Here is a 15,618-nt window from a genome sequence, read left to right as displayed (position 1 = left end):
TGCTGGACTCGGTGGGCACCACAGACACTGTATGCCATGTGAACGGGGCCCCGTAGAGCATTGTAATGAAGCATCCCCTTTTACTACCTAGACCTTTCATAACCACAGGGTTACATCCTCCACTACATGCCTTAAAGGATGTGGTCCCCCAAAAAAGCCCACCAGAGTGGCTAAAAGCCAGGTGGCTTTGTGCCAGGAATCTTGGGTTCCATGTTGCCCCATTCAGACCTCCCTTCACAAGAACCTACTACAGAGGCCAAGATCCCAAATGCTGCTTTGCCCCTTTGTCCCTCACCAGAGCATTCATGCCAACCCAAACTTCCAGACTGCCCCCAGCCAAGAAGTGAACAACATGAAGTCTCGAAATTAGACCATTCTTGCTTGATGCTGGATTCCTCCATTCACCGGGCTCCCCATCCACGGGCCTGGCCAAGACGTCCTCAGATCTGCGAAGTCATCTGAGGCTCTTCCTACCCAGTCCTTTCTTCCCTCTCTCCTTTCACAAGTTGTACACCTGAATGGGTCTCAGCCTGAAGCCTTCTCCTGCCCCCTCCTCCTGTTTCTGCTCCCTTTATCCTCCATGGGTGTGGCTCCCAATAAAGCTCATGAACGTCTCATCCCATCTTGGTATTTGCTTCTCAGAGGACACAGGTTCAAATCCTGACTGTTTTATGTGTAACCTCAGCATGTGACCTTGGGCAAACAATTAAACTCTTTTTGGCTTCAGTTTCCTTATTTGCCAACATAGGGAAAAATGGCCTCTACTTCACGTGACTGTGGCGAGGACTAACTTGTGCGCAAGCACTTAGTACCCATGTAGTGAGCACACTGTGCTTGTGATCCAGATTGCTTCCGTGTCCAACCTGAAAAGGCATTTGATCAATGTGTGATGAATGTTAAATCCCTGTTAGAAGTAAACACCGTAATTACCACAATTATCCATGCAAAGTCTTCTTGACTTTGTGTTATGTGGATGACATTAATTCTCTACTCCCCTTGATGGATATCACTACATTCTTCATCTGTAGATTGACCTGCAGAATAGCATTCTGAAGCTATTCCAGCATAATTTCCCAAGTTCCTAAGCATTCCATTGTTTTTTTAAAGAAAACAATATATTAGTTAAAGTTGAATTCCTTGCTTATGCTTATATTCACTTGTTCTTATTTCCTTACCCTTTTGTGAAAAAGAAGAATTACTTCTGTCCTGTTTATGACAGTATGGAAAAATATGTCTCTACTCATTCTCCTTTTCTCTAGACTAAACATTTCCAGTTCTCCTAATGCTTGCTTTTTGATCTTCATTTCCAAACTTTGTGTTCTGTTTTCCTGAATGCTCTCCAGTGTTCCAGAAAGTTGACCCATGCATTGAATAAAGTTCTCCTAAAGTGGCTTGAGTGATTGCAGGTAGAACCAACAGGAACCCTGCCTGTCTTTCCCTCAAGGCCTGTGATTCATAAAACCTGAGGAAGGCAGTTTCTTTGTTTAATTGATTACTTTACTTTATGGGGCAGAAACCCAGAGATTAATAAGAAATTAGGTGGAGGGGGACTGTTTTTACAGCTTGGTATAGTGGTACAAAAGAAATTCAGTAATGAAGAGTACCTATTTCTAGCTGGAAAAAAAGTGCAGTCAGTTATTATTATTAATAGCTAATTTGAAAAGTTTGTATTATTATTTAACTCACGTACCACTTGCTGATAATTTTAAAACTGAGAAAATTTTTCAGAGGCCATAACTTAAATTAAAATATGCTCTAAAGTTGTGTTTAAAAAGAAAAAGAAAAAAGAACCCACCAATTAAAGGCAGTATTTTGTTCTATAATGTATCCTTCCTGGCAGTGAAACCATTTTATGGTTCCAATGTAAAAGCTTTGGTTAGAATGTTTTGTTTTGGATCTTGTTTTTAAGTGAGCACTACCTTTGTGTTACTGATCCTTATGATTCTCTATTTACTAAGAGTGAATATGAACCACAATTCATAACCACCAGAGTTCTGATCTATAGTGTTCACGAGCAGAATAACCACAGATAATTTGTGCCGACTGGATCAGTGGTCTTCGTCACATATGTTGGTATCTGTGATAGGCAGAATCTAGGTCACAAGCTACCAAGCTCACAGCACAATGCCTGGCCTTGTGTCAATTACATGAATCCATGGAAACGAAGAGAAGCTTGAATTTCACGGATAGCATCATGGGGAAAATGATGGGCTTTTTTGGCAGAGGCCCAAATAGTGTCTGGCCATTCCCTCCTTCCTTTTGGACAACAGGATGACCCAGAGATACTTCCCAACACCCTAAGCTCAGTTAGCCACGCTTCATTCAAACTCAAAGGCTTGGCCTTATTGCTAAGTAAAATACATGGAAGACAACCACCCAGGGGAGTGGAAACCAGAGACTGAGGACACCCTGGGATACAACAACAACAACGACAGTATAGCAGGGGACAGGAAGGCCCCAAGACAATGAGGCTTAAGGTCCCCTAAAACCAACAGAGCTGTGCTTTTAAAAGCTTGTCATCTGAAGCTAACAGGGAATTGAGAGAGAAAATCAGTTTGACATTCTGAGGATCTAGTGAAAAAAAAAACAAAACAAAACAAAAAAATAAACTAAAAAAACATTTGCTCCAAAAAAAAATTACAGAAACTAAATCTAAAATAAAATGTAATTATAAACACTTAAATGCATACACCCTCATAAATTTCCCAGCTGCCCTGGATGTCTCTCACAAAACGAGGTGCTGGAAGAGAATCAACAGATCAGAGATGTAAACACCAAAGGAAAGAATAAGACCTTCTTGGTCTAAGTTTAGGCCCGTGAGTCCAACTTGGCTTCACGCAGTTAAAATTCATGCTGAAGTCACTTTGGAATGTCTGCAACCAGTCAATTTCCCCAGTTAGGAACAAAGCTAGGAGTGAGCATAAGAATGCAAAACAACCAAAAGTCATTAAGAAGAAGGTAGCCCAAGAGTCACAGGCTTTTATATGAAGCTGCGGAATCTGGGAGTCATTTTCCCAGCCATTCCTGTCTCATGATTAACTAGATCCCATCCCCGTGTCTTTGCTCTATCATCGTCTCTCCCTTCCGGAAAACCACGTCCATCAAAGTCAGGGGTAGGGTAGGCGGGAGGCCTCTGGGCTGTGATTGAAGACCCTTGAGGCTCCTACTTAGTGCTGATACAGGTGGTGTGATTCTGAGCTCAGGTTCTTCAAGAGTGAAGGGCAAGGGTTGGGCTGCATGGTTTCTGTCTGCTCAGGCTGCTGTAACACAGTACTGTATGCTGCACAGCTTAAGTAACAGAAACTTATTTCCTCCCTCAAGGCCTCCTGAGGCCTTTCTCCTTGGCTTGCAGATGACGTCTTCCCCTGAGTCCTCACGCGGTCTTCCCTTTGCTGTGTCTGTGTCCTCATCTCCTCTGCTTATAAGGCCACCAGTCGAGTTGGATTTTGGCCCACCCGCATGAACTTATGTTACCTTAATTCCTTCCTTAAAGACCTTGTCTCCAAATACAGTCACATTCTGAGGAACTGGGGTTAGGACTTCCACATACAAATTTTGGGAGGGATACCCTTCAGATAATAATCTCCAAGGTTGCTTTTAGTTCTAGAGTTATTGGGTTTTTTTCTTTTTCAAGTACTCATTTTTCATTAATTTATCTTTCCAATACTAACGGGGAAGATTAAGCTTGCTACTTCTAGAAAAATTGGCAAAGGACTGAAGCGGTACTTTTCAGCTATCTATAACCTTGGTCTCTTTAAAATAAAGTCATTCCAGGCCCAGTGTGGTGGCTGATCCCCATAATCTCAGAATTGTGGGAGGCTGAGGTGGGAGGATTGCTCATGGTGACGTGTGGGCCTGTAGTCCCCCAGGAGTTCAAGGCTGCAGTGAGCTATGATCATATCACTGCACTCCGGCCTGGGTGACAGAGCAAGACTCTGTTTTGTTTGTTTGTTTGTTTTTTAATGCTATTCTGTAGGGCAGAGGGCAGTGTTCCAGAGAGTCTGCGAGTAAATCTAAAATTTCTATACTTTTTCAAAAATGGGACCATTGTACCTATGGCCATTGGAGACTCTTTTTAAAGAGCCTTGCCCTGGCTGGGTGCGGTGGCTCACTCCTATAATCCTAGCACTTTGGGAGGCCGACCTGGGCAGATCATGAGGTCAGGAGTTCGAGACCAGCCTGGACAACGTGGTGAAACCCCGTCTCTACTAAAAACACAAAAATTAGCCAGGCATGGTGGTGGGCGACTGTAATCCTAGCTGCTCGGGAGACTGAGGCAGGAGAATCACTTGAACTGGAGGCAGTGAGCCCAGATCGCACCATTGCATTCCAGAGTAAAACTCAGTCTCAAAAAAGAAAAAAAAAAAAAAAAAATTCACAGACACAAAAAATGCAAGTCAGCAGGCACTTCTCTGAGTAGTCCCAGGGTATTCCATCCTTTTCTTCCATTTACCAAAAAGCTAAAGATTAGTTTAAACCCACTGCCTTCACTTTTGCACCTTCACTTTTTTAATACTCATTTCTTTACCATATCCCTGAAATCCTGGCAGTCTAACGTCTGAGAGCCTACCTTCTTTCTCTCAACTCTAACTGAAATTAACTCCCAACTTTAATATCTATTTGTCTCTCTCTCCTCCAACGTGCTGCTGTGTTTAATTGACAACACTACTTGTAAAGGCTTCCACCTTGACTCTCATGACTGCGTTATCCTGGGGGTGGGCAGCAAACCTTAGGGAAAGCCTTTCATCAATGAACCTGGATGTGAGACTCGATTTTTCTCATGCTTCCTATCTACATCACATTGTGCCTGTTAATTTAGTTCAATAAGCTTTATTTTTGTGCACCTAGTATATTTGTGATGACTGAGAAAGAATTTCCTTCTAGGGAAGAGTTTCAGATAACACCAGGGTTTGGGCTTAGGTGAATAAGAGAATAAATGTGTAGATGTTCAGGGCTTACTTCTTATACCTAATTAGATGCTAAGATTGACCTCACTTCTATCATGTCTCCCAGCTTCGTCCCTCCTCTTCATTTTTACTGCCTTGGTAGAACTCTTCACCACCTTTGACTTGGCCTAGTTGTTAATGAACTGAGTTCTGAGCAACTTTTGGCATTTCCAGGAAGATTCCTCTTCATTTTAACCAGGTTAGCTCCACTTTTATCTGTTTTATTTATGTGGTTTTCTTATTTGAAAACAATTTTTCATTTTTTACTTTAATAAGAAACGGCACTGATCCAAATATTGATTCTGCCTCATCAGTGGTCTCTACCATCAGATCACCTCCCATACCATCTCCTAGAGTCAGTTCTCAGATTACTTATCCTGAAGCGTATTTCTGATCCTGTCATACTGCATTGCCTGGAAAGTCACTGTCCAAAATGGTAGCCCTTGGCCATGTGACTACTTAAATTCGTTAAAATTAAATTCAATTAAAACTTCGGTTTCTTAGTGGCACTAGCCATATTTCAAATGCTTAATAGCCACCTGTATCTGGTGGTTGCCATATTGAACGGCTCACAGTTAGAACATTTCCATCATTCTGACACTTTCTATTGGACAGGGCTGTGATAGATAACTTGATAAACCTTCCTGACCTTGGCATTAGGATTTGAAATCTATCCTTACCTGGCCCCTCTGCTGCTGTTTTCCTTTATATAATGCTTCCATAAGACTGAATTGTTTTCAAACCATACTCACTACCATACTCACTTCCTGCCGTCATCCCTCCACTTACCCAGCCCCACTTAGAGTGTCTTTTGCTCCATCACTGAACACCCAAATCCTACTCCCCATTCAAGGACTGCCATTCATGAAGTTCTTTCTAATTTCCCAACTCAAAGTAATTTACTCTTCCTGGGAACTCTTACAGGATTTTAAATGAAGCACTCTAATGTCATCTACCATATTTCTTCTAGAATTATAACTATCTATACACATATTTTAGGTCTTTCATTAGTAGGGTTTCCTCTGGAAGCTGATTCTGAGACAAGGATTCAGATCTGAGCAGTTTAGCTGAGAGGTGATTCCAGGAATCATCAATAATGGAGGGGGTTAGCAAAAGTGGGAGGGGAAGAAAATCAATTAGGGATGCTTTATCAGTTCAGTTACTGATGCGGAGGACTAGACCTCAATCCCACTGGAGGACAATGTTGAACACAGTTATCCCAACCAAGGCCAGGGAGGCTAAAATATTTATTCACCAAAGCCTTGCCCATTATTTATTCGAGCGCTTCCAGGGAAAAATCATTCTTGGGCATTTCCATTTGGTCCTGTATTCAGGCCAGGCACATTTGCCCAGTAAGGAAAATCCCTCCAGCAGAGAATTGGAGATACAGCAGGAAGCCTTTCTTGTGAACAGAGGATGGATGCTGAGGTGGTCTGAGAAGGCTGCCCACTGCATCTGCTCTGGCACCCAGCAAACTGGAAAGTAGGTCCTGGAGGGTTGAGGTCATATGAATCATAGATGCATGTCTCCCTCAGTGACCTAATGCAGCAATCAGCAAAGAGTTGTTAGTGAATGAACGCATCATCCCAAAGATACTAGGTACTAGAGAAGACTTTGTCCTGGATCTCAGTGGTTTGGATGGGTCAAGTCGCTTGCTATCAGTGTAGATCATCTCTGAGTAGACCCGTGCTTAGGGTTTTCTGTTGGCTTTGGCGTTCGGTACGTATGGACTAAACATTGTACAAGTGTGGATGCCCACTGCACGGGAGCTTGGAGATTGCTTCAGAATCAAAAGAGATTATATCTAGAGAGGAAAACTCAGGAACATCTACTGCAGCACTTGCTTTGGTTAGATGCTGATGATGCTGTTTGTCACAGTCACCAAAGGAAGCAGGTTTTTTCATTTCAGCAAGGCCTTGATACAATCAGTCCTCTGTGCCTGTCAGGAGAGGTGAGGGTGCAGTGTAACACTTGGGAATCTAAGAAGAAAGTGTGTGTGTGTGCATAGCATGTGTGTATATGTGTGTAGTGTATATGGTATGTATGTGGTATGTGTATATATGTGTTTGTATGGTGCATATGCTGTGTGCTATGTATGTGGTTTGTGTGGTACATATGTGGTGTGTGTATGTGTATTTGTGAGTGTGATATGTATAGGGTCATGTGTGTGTGATATGTATATGTATGGTGTGTGTGGTATATATGGATATGTGCATTTGTGTGTGATGTATGTAGGGTCATGTGTATGTGTTTGTATGGTGTGTACCATGTGTGTTCTGTGTATGTGGTTGTGTGTGGGGGTATACATGATATGTGTACATATGCATATGTGTGTGATGTGTGTACAGCTGTTTGTGTGATGTGTATATCTGTGTGATGTGTGTAGGGTTCTGTGTGTACGGTGTGTATATGTTTGTGGTGTGTATGTGGTGTGTATATGTGTGTGATGTGTGTTAGGGTTGTGTGTGTATGGCTTGTATGTAGTGTGTATGTGGTTGTATGTGGTATATATGTGATGAGTATATATATGTGTAAGTGTGTGATGTATATAGGGTGGTGTGTGTGCAGATGATGTGTGGTATGTGTGAGTATGGTGTATATGCGATGCAGTGTGTGTGTGTATGCAATGTGTATAGGGTTGTGTGTGTATGGAGTGTGTGTGGTGTGTGTAAGGTTGTGTGTGGTGTATATGTGATATGTATGTGTGTGTGTAGGTGTTGTGTAGGGAGTTGTGTGTGTGGGGGTAATGTGTGTGTGGTATGTATGTGTGTGGCACATATATTGTGTGTGTGATGTGTGTAGCATTGTGTGTGGGGACGATGTGTGTGTGGTATGTATGTGTGAATGTGGTGTGTATGTGGTGTGTGGGGGTGATGTGTGTAGTAAATATGTGTGGGTATGTGTTGTGTATTCAGAGTGTAAGTGATGTGTGTAGGGTTGGGTGTGTGGAGGTGATGTGTGTGGTACGTATGTGTGGGTGTGGTGAGTATATGGCGTGTGTAGGGTTGTGTGTGTGGGGGTGATGTGTGGTATATGTGGTATGTATGTGTGGGTGTGGTATGTATGTGGTATGTGTATGTGATGTGTGTAGGGTTATGTGTGTGGGGGTGATTTGTGTGTGGTATGTGTGGTATGTATGTGTGAGGGTGGTGTGTATGTGGTGTCTATGTGTAGGGTTGTGTGTGTGAGGGTGATGTGTGTGTAGTGTGTGTGTATACATGGAGTGTATGTGATGGGTATAGGGTTGTGTGTATGTGGGTGATGTGTGTGTGGTATGTGTGGTATGTATGTGTGAGGGTGGTGTGTATGTGTGTGAGATATGTGTAGGGTTGTGTGTGTGGGGGTGATATGTGTGTAGTGTGTGTGGTATACATGGAATGTGTGTATGTGATGGGTATAGGGTTGTGTGTATGTGGGTGATGTGTGTGTGGTATGTATGTGTGGGTGTGATGTATATGTGGTTTGTGTATGTGATGTGTGTATGTGATGTGTATAGGGCTGTATGTGTGCAGGTGATGTGTGTGTGGTATGTATGTGTGAGTGTGGTGCATATATAGGCTGTGTGTGTGATATGTGTAGAATTGTGTGTGGGGAGTGATGTGTGTGTGATGTGTATGATAAATATGTGTGTAGTGTATGTGGAGTGTGTTATGTGATGCGTATAGGGTTGTGTGTGTGGCGTGTGCACGCATGTGTGTGCTGAGAGCCATTAAGGGCACGCATTGCCGTCCCCCAGGACTGCAGAGGACGGGCTGTCTGCCCGCACCATGTTGACCCCAATAGCAAGGCTGCTACAATATAACTTTCCTCATGCCCGTGGCGTACTTTGCTCCCAACTCTCACAGACAAGGAGCCACACATTAAAAGCCTATACTAAGCAGTCTTGTGTCCCAAGAGAGGGGGAAAATTGCAGTAAGAAATTCTGGTGAATAATAAGAAGCCAGGTAAGATCAACCTGGGGTACACGGTCCTGGTCACTAAGCTAATTCAGTTTCCAAGGAGGAACCTGGTTGGAGGCTCAGGTAAAGGTGGAAGCTCAGAGCAAGCCTCAAACTGGAGGACCAGACAGTGGTCCCAAGCATAGTCCCTGAGGCTGAATCACAGCCCACAGAGTATAATTTTTAGAATACTCATCTTCCAGTCCCAGCTTGACACTGACTTGGGGAGGTTACATACCCTCTCTCAGGCCCCTGCATCCTCATGTTTAAGACAAAGATAGTGAAAGTCCCTGTTGTCAGGATTAAAGGGTTGCTCATATCAGAAATGTCCCGGGGAGAGTAACTATTATTACAGATGCAGGATCTCAATGGATACCTCGGGGATATCCCATCGCAGTCAAATCTGTAGAAAAGGTATTTAGGGACATAACATGGCAGCCAGGAACTGGGGTCACTGCACAGTCATCAAACTGTGAGTTTCACACTAGATTTGTAGGTGGTTTGGGTTTAAAGTTGCTTACGCAATCTAAGGTTGGTTTGGGAACTAGTGCGGCCTGAGCCTACTGGCGTGGGGAACCATGGCTCCAGGTTTAGGGAGGGAAAGGCAGTACAGGGAGAGACTATGTGGGTGTAGGATTGGTACCTCCTAGACATGTCTCAAAACACTGTGAAGTAAAACTGGAAACAGGGCCACACAAAGTATAGGAAGCGTGAAAATGGCCTCTTCAGAATAACCTGAGAAATACTGCAACCACGTCATCTCCAAATACTCCATCCCACACGGTAGAATTCCTGTCTGGAATTCCAACTGCTGGATCTCCAGGCTAGGCAACCAGGAAAAGAACATTTTCTCCAGATGGTGACGATTAAAATGCATCTGTCACCAGGAGGCTGAGAGATTCAGGGGTGCTGGGGAGGGTGCAATCCTTCGTTCTACTTCTTCCACTGGCACATTGTTCTTTAAAGATGTGGAGATGGCCCCTGTTGGGATAGCACATGAAACACGCTGATTTCCTGGCTGTAAAGGAAACCACTGGTGCTATGTTTGACGTAGCCGCTTTAGTACTTGGTCAGCAGTCCCATATGGTCTAGCAACCCTCCCTGGTGTCTCCTCTTAATTAGCACTACAGAGGACAGATTCCTCTAGTAAACACCACCATGTTTAGCTTTTCCTCCTCCTGCTGCCATCAGCGCATTTGAACTTGTAAGCAGCAGGGGAGAGACGCCAAATGTATACTTCCCTACCAGAGCAGAGCTTCTCACACCATTCGAGTTTGAAAGGGCCATTTGGGCAGGTTGCATGCAAAAGTGATAGACACATGCTCTGCTTTACCAAACCACAGTGAAGCCAAGTTTGGTTACCGTTTTAAAGAAAAGAGGAGAAGAATGTGAGAAAAGGGGCCAGGCAAGGAAAAGATGACTACAGTATCCTTGAGTAAACTCTGTATCCAGGCAGTCAATTTCTGACCCAGTTCATTAGCACCCATGAGACGCAATAATTGTGCAAGGGCATGTTTGGCAAAAGTACAGGAAAAGGGCATAGCTGAAGGAGTTGAATGGAAGTTTAGAGGTACAGAAAGGGATGGAGTTGCCCTGCCTATGAGATCATTCTAACATTGGCATGTAGAGGGGGAGGGTGTGAACTATGCTAATTTGTTCTATAAAGAAGCGGAAGCTTGGAGCCATGTTTCTGCTCTGAACATCCCTCCTGATCTCAGCAAGCTGCCTCCACCCGAGAAGGGCTGCCATGCTGGAAAACTCCACTCAGTGATGCCATCTTTTGGAAACACGCCCATTTGAAAAAAGTACTACCCTGCTTCAAGATTCTAAATCTTGCCTTAATCCACTTCAAATTATTACCAAAAAAAGGTACTTATTCAGAGTCTTTCACCTATAAAACCAAGATGCCAAGATGCCATGTCCCTACTGCAAATTCAGATGTGTCCAGTCACATTTTTAGTAGAGGCATTTCAGGATGTAACATAGCACCCAGGAAACAGGGTCATTGCATACGCATCAACTTGTGAGCTACAAACCAGGTTTGTAGGTTTGGGTTTAAAATTGCTTAAGTGATCCAAGGTTGGTTTGGGAACTGGCATGGGGTGAGCCAGCTAGGGTGGGCTTCCCATGGTGTGTTTGCCTGAGGAGTGAATGACTTATAAAGAAGAAGTCATCCCCAGGTAGAGTGTACAGATCTGGGCCACAGAACATGGCTTTTCATCATTTTTGGAGAGGTTGGGTGGGATGAATCGCTGCTTATACTGCTGTATGCCTGACCAGCCCCGTCATAGACTTAATAAGGGACCCTAAGGAGATGAGCCCCGAGAAGACAGCCTAGCAATGGAGGATAATAGTCATAGGGCCACAGGCTGCCTCCTCTACCTCAGCATGGTCCAGCCACTGCATTGACAGGCTACCGAGGGCATGGAATGAAGTCATGGCTATTTGTGGGAAGTGCTTAGTAGTGACCTGAAAATTCTGCTGTCAGTATTTGTCAGGAGGACCCAGGCAAGTACCCTCTAAAGAGTTGCAGCAGGCTTGTCACCATTGCTATTGTGAACCCACAGGACTGTTTTAGGAATCCAGGGAAACTTCTTGAGAGCATGTGGACAATTCTCCCTGGGAATTTCCAAAACCAGCTGGGAGAGATTGGAGATGTTCTGAGGCTCTTATGGTCCACAATTGGTGGTTAAGCCAAAGAAGACAGCCTCTGCCAGTACTAGTGTATCAGAGAAAAATATGTCACATAGACATTCTGTGAGCACAAAGTGATAAGACAGGACCATAAGTTAAGCGTGGGAATCAGCCTCATCCTTGACAGACAAAGCATTACGTAGGAACATGATTCTACCGACTTACCATACAATTGTGTTTGTCTTTGTTTGGTTTTAATCCCAGCTTAAGATAGATAGAGTTTGAGCTGATCAAACCTTACTTCTCCCTCAGTTCTTGTGGTCAATCAGCAAGATAATAGGTCAGCTAGGGTTTGGGTGGAGTCAAAGTTGTAGGACAGCCTCAGAGGATGCCTCCGTCCTTTCCACCATTGGATTTTTCCCCTACCAGGCTACAAAGCCTTGATCTTATAGTAGAACCCCCTAATCATATAAGCGGATCACAAAACCATCTTTATTCCCAAGACCACTGCTCTATTGCCCCAACCATCCTTGAGCCATCTCAGGGTAGAGACATCAGGCTTCAGGAGTTACATAGGCACTGGCAGATCACCATAATAAGCATGGGTTGCCAGCCTGCCCAGGTTACAGTGAATGATGATGGGCAAAGTCTGCTCTCAATTTCTCAGAAAAGAGGGAGATATAATGTATTTGGTTCACCCAATTCATTTTAAGGGATTTGGTTCCCAGATTTCTTGCAATCGGAATCACAGCCCATTTTCACTGCCACTAAACCATTAAATTCTGCGTATACAAAACAAAGGACTAGGAAACATGGAAACTCAAAAATGTTTCAGCTAAAATGATGGTACAGATGTCATCTGAGCCCTATAAATTGGTATTTAGAAATATTGTCTTACTGTCAGAAGCAAACTGCAGAGATTTGCATTAGCTATGTTTCTAGATAATGGCAAAAATTAAGTACAGTACTGTTTAGAAATCACAGGCTTACCTATCTCTTCTCCTTTTTAGGGCTTAAAGAAAACATAACCTTCTCTGTTGCATTTAAAAAAGGGAAAAAAAGGATTTTCTTGTTTTTTGTGCGCACACCCTGCCTAGGGATGAGTTATTCATCAAAATAAGCTTTCTTGTGTTTTAGAGTTTGTTTACTGAGCATTCTCTAACACATCTCCCTAAATATGCTAGCATTTTGATTCTGAAGCCATTTTTCCATTTTGTCAAGTTCACCCCTGAAAGGGACAGTGAAAAATTAGGGGCTGGCTCCACCTGGTGGTTTAATGAGAAAACTAACTTTCATGTATGAGGGCTGAAAACGGACCGTGTGCCCTCTAGCGCATGGAAACAGTAAAAATACTACCTTAATACTACTTAAAAATACTAAAACTACCCCAAAAGAGTGGCCAGTTAACTCACTTTCCTTAGCAGTGTGCTAAGGACTATGTTTTTATTGTTGTTTTAGTGTCTATTGCTGTGGAACAAATCATCTTAAAATACAGGAGCTTAAGACAACAAAATCATTTATTATCTCCCACGGTGTCTGTGGGCCAGGAATTCAGGAGCAGCTCTATTGGATGGTTGTGGCTGGAGATTTCTTTCACGTGAGATTGCAATCAGACAGTAGTTGGGGTTATTGTAAAGCTTCATTTGCTCCCATGTCTGGTGTCTGAGCTGGTAAGACTGGACAGGCTAGGGTGAGAGCCTCTCTCTGTCTTCATGCAGTCCCTTTCTAGGATTTCTGTAGCCTAGCCAGACTTGTTTCATGTTGGCTTAGACATCCAAGGTGGTGTCCCCAGAAAGAGAGCCAGGGGGAAGCTGTATTGCTTTTTATGACCCAGCCGTAGAGGTCAAGAAGTGTCACTTCTGCTGTGCTCTGTTGATGGAGGCAGTTGCAGAGGTCTCCCCAGCTTCAAGGGGAGGGAACATGGCCTCCACTCATCAATACAGGAATGTCAGGTTCGCATCAGAAGAACAATATGAGAGATGGGATATATATTTGGGCATCATCTTTGTACAAATACAATCAACCACAATTGTTTTATTTAATTATCCTTCACCCTAAATGAAGTTGGTGCTATCATTATCCCAATTTTACATTTAAGTGAAAGCAGAAGGAATCATTAAAGATCTCCTTCTCATGCCCTTTCAATGTTATACTAGGCATTGACTGATAAGCCATCAAAAGCATCATCTGTATGTGATTTTCAGTCTTGCACTATTGAAATTTGGGGCTTGGTAATTCTTTGCTGTGGCTGGGCATGATGGGGCATTTAGCAGCATCCCTGGCGCCCCTGCCCACCAGATACCAGTAGCACACCTTCATCCCTTTAGTTGTGATAATCACAATTGTCTCCAGACATTGTCAAATACCTCTAGGGGGGTGAGAGGGCAAATGTTCCCCCAGTTGGGAAGTTTTAAGGGAAGAAAGTTACACTGATTATTTGTTGTTGATTAAGGTGAGACTCTGTAAAGTTAATGTTAACTTGTGGAAGATCATTATGTTGCAATTTATTTCTAGCCAGTAGAAAATATAAATCCTATAGATTATAGTTTTGTTGTTTCTTAATTTACCGGTTTCAGTCTAACTTGCTATCTTATTCCAGCATTCTTTTTGTTCATTGACTATAGTTTTTTCTTATCCTTCTTCATCTTGCTGATTCCCTCATTGATGAGTTAAATAAACCTTTGTCACATGTGCACACATGTGCACGTACACACACACACACACACACACCAGCTCCTTGGCAGAATGCAGAGAATTCTCTCCAAAGGGTGGGTATGGAGCTATTAGGATCTCCCTTCAAGAAAGAACTTGCAGATTAGCTGTGAGGGTGATAGCCTTGTTTGCAGTGCCTCTGGTTGCTTAACCACAGCAGTTGAGCTGAGGCTATGATTTTCCTAGGCAGACCTTTAACAGCTAATGAGCACTGTGGAGGTGTCAGGGCCTGGTCCTTTCTGTTCATCATGGAACTTCTCCAACAGGCAGCCTTTGTTCTGGAGCTCCCTTTTGGGCTGGCTGAGACTTGTGCAGGGCAGCACTGCAGTTTGAGACTCTTCCTAGCTGACCTTCCTTCTGAATCCCCCTTTCACGGGTGACGGACCTACATCACAGCCTGCACCTCTAGCCTTTTGCGCTTCAGGCATAACTCAAAGCTGCCAATAATCATGTTGCCCAATTTGTGGGCTGGAACTGCAGTCTTCGGTGTGGTATGAGTTGCCTTCAGAACCCAAGAAGGCCAACCAGATGCTCCTTCTTTGAGGTATGAGATATAAGATGCAGAGATTTATCTTGCTTTGGAGGGGATATTCCATCATGAACCTAACCAGTAGATTCCTTAAACTCTCCTTCATAGGGTTCATCTTTTCCTCTCTGGAGCATGAGTGTTTAACCAAGACCTCCAGAGTACTAGCCACCGCTTGCTTCTTCTGGCCAATGAACATGATGTCATTGATGCAATGGATGAGTTTGATATTCGGTGGGTTCAGGTGATCTAGATTATTTCAGACGATTATGGCAAAGGGCAGCTGAGTTAAGCTAGCCCTAGCCCTGAGGCAAAACAGTAAATGAATACTGGAGTCTGTCCCACATGAATGTGAACTGTTCCTGATCTTTTTTCTAATATGGGTAGAAGAGGCATATTCACCAAATGAACAACCACATACCTTGGACCTGCAGCCTGATTAATGTGCTGTAGCTATGATCCATCTCTGACACAGCAGCCGCAATTGACCACCATGCGGTTGAACTTGTAGTCATCTGTTGTCATTCTTCAGAGTCCATATACTTCCTGGGGGAAGAAACTAGCCATTAAAAAGAGAGATGATAGAGATGACCAATCCCTATTTTGTATTTACCCTCTTGCCTGGGGGACAATTTCAGAGTTTCCATTTGGCCTTTCCCAGTATGATAGCACTTCCTCACTGACCAAGGAACAAATGTAGAGTTTACTCCAACTGCCAAGTACATTCATTCCAGTGATACATGGAAATGGAGAAATGATCCCTGGGTGAGTCCACAGATTCTGTGGGCCCACTCCGTGCCAGACCCAGTTAGGATTCCGTTCATTACTTGACTTCTATAAGCGCGCCCCCCCCCCCACTTCA

Source organism: Cebus imitator, unplaced genomic scaffold (assembly GCF_001604975.1).
Source record: "Cebus imitator isolate Cc_AM_T3 unplaced genomic scaffold, Cebus_imitator-1.0 Scaffold43, whole genome shotgun sequence".
Lineage (NCBI taxonomy): Eukaryota > Metazoa > Chordata > Mammalia > Primates > Cebidae > Cebus > Cebus imitator.
The sequence above is the reverse complement of the archived record's forward strand: the minus strand, read 5'-3'. Positions refer to the sequence as shown.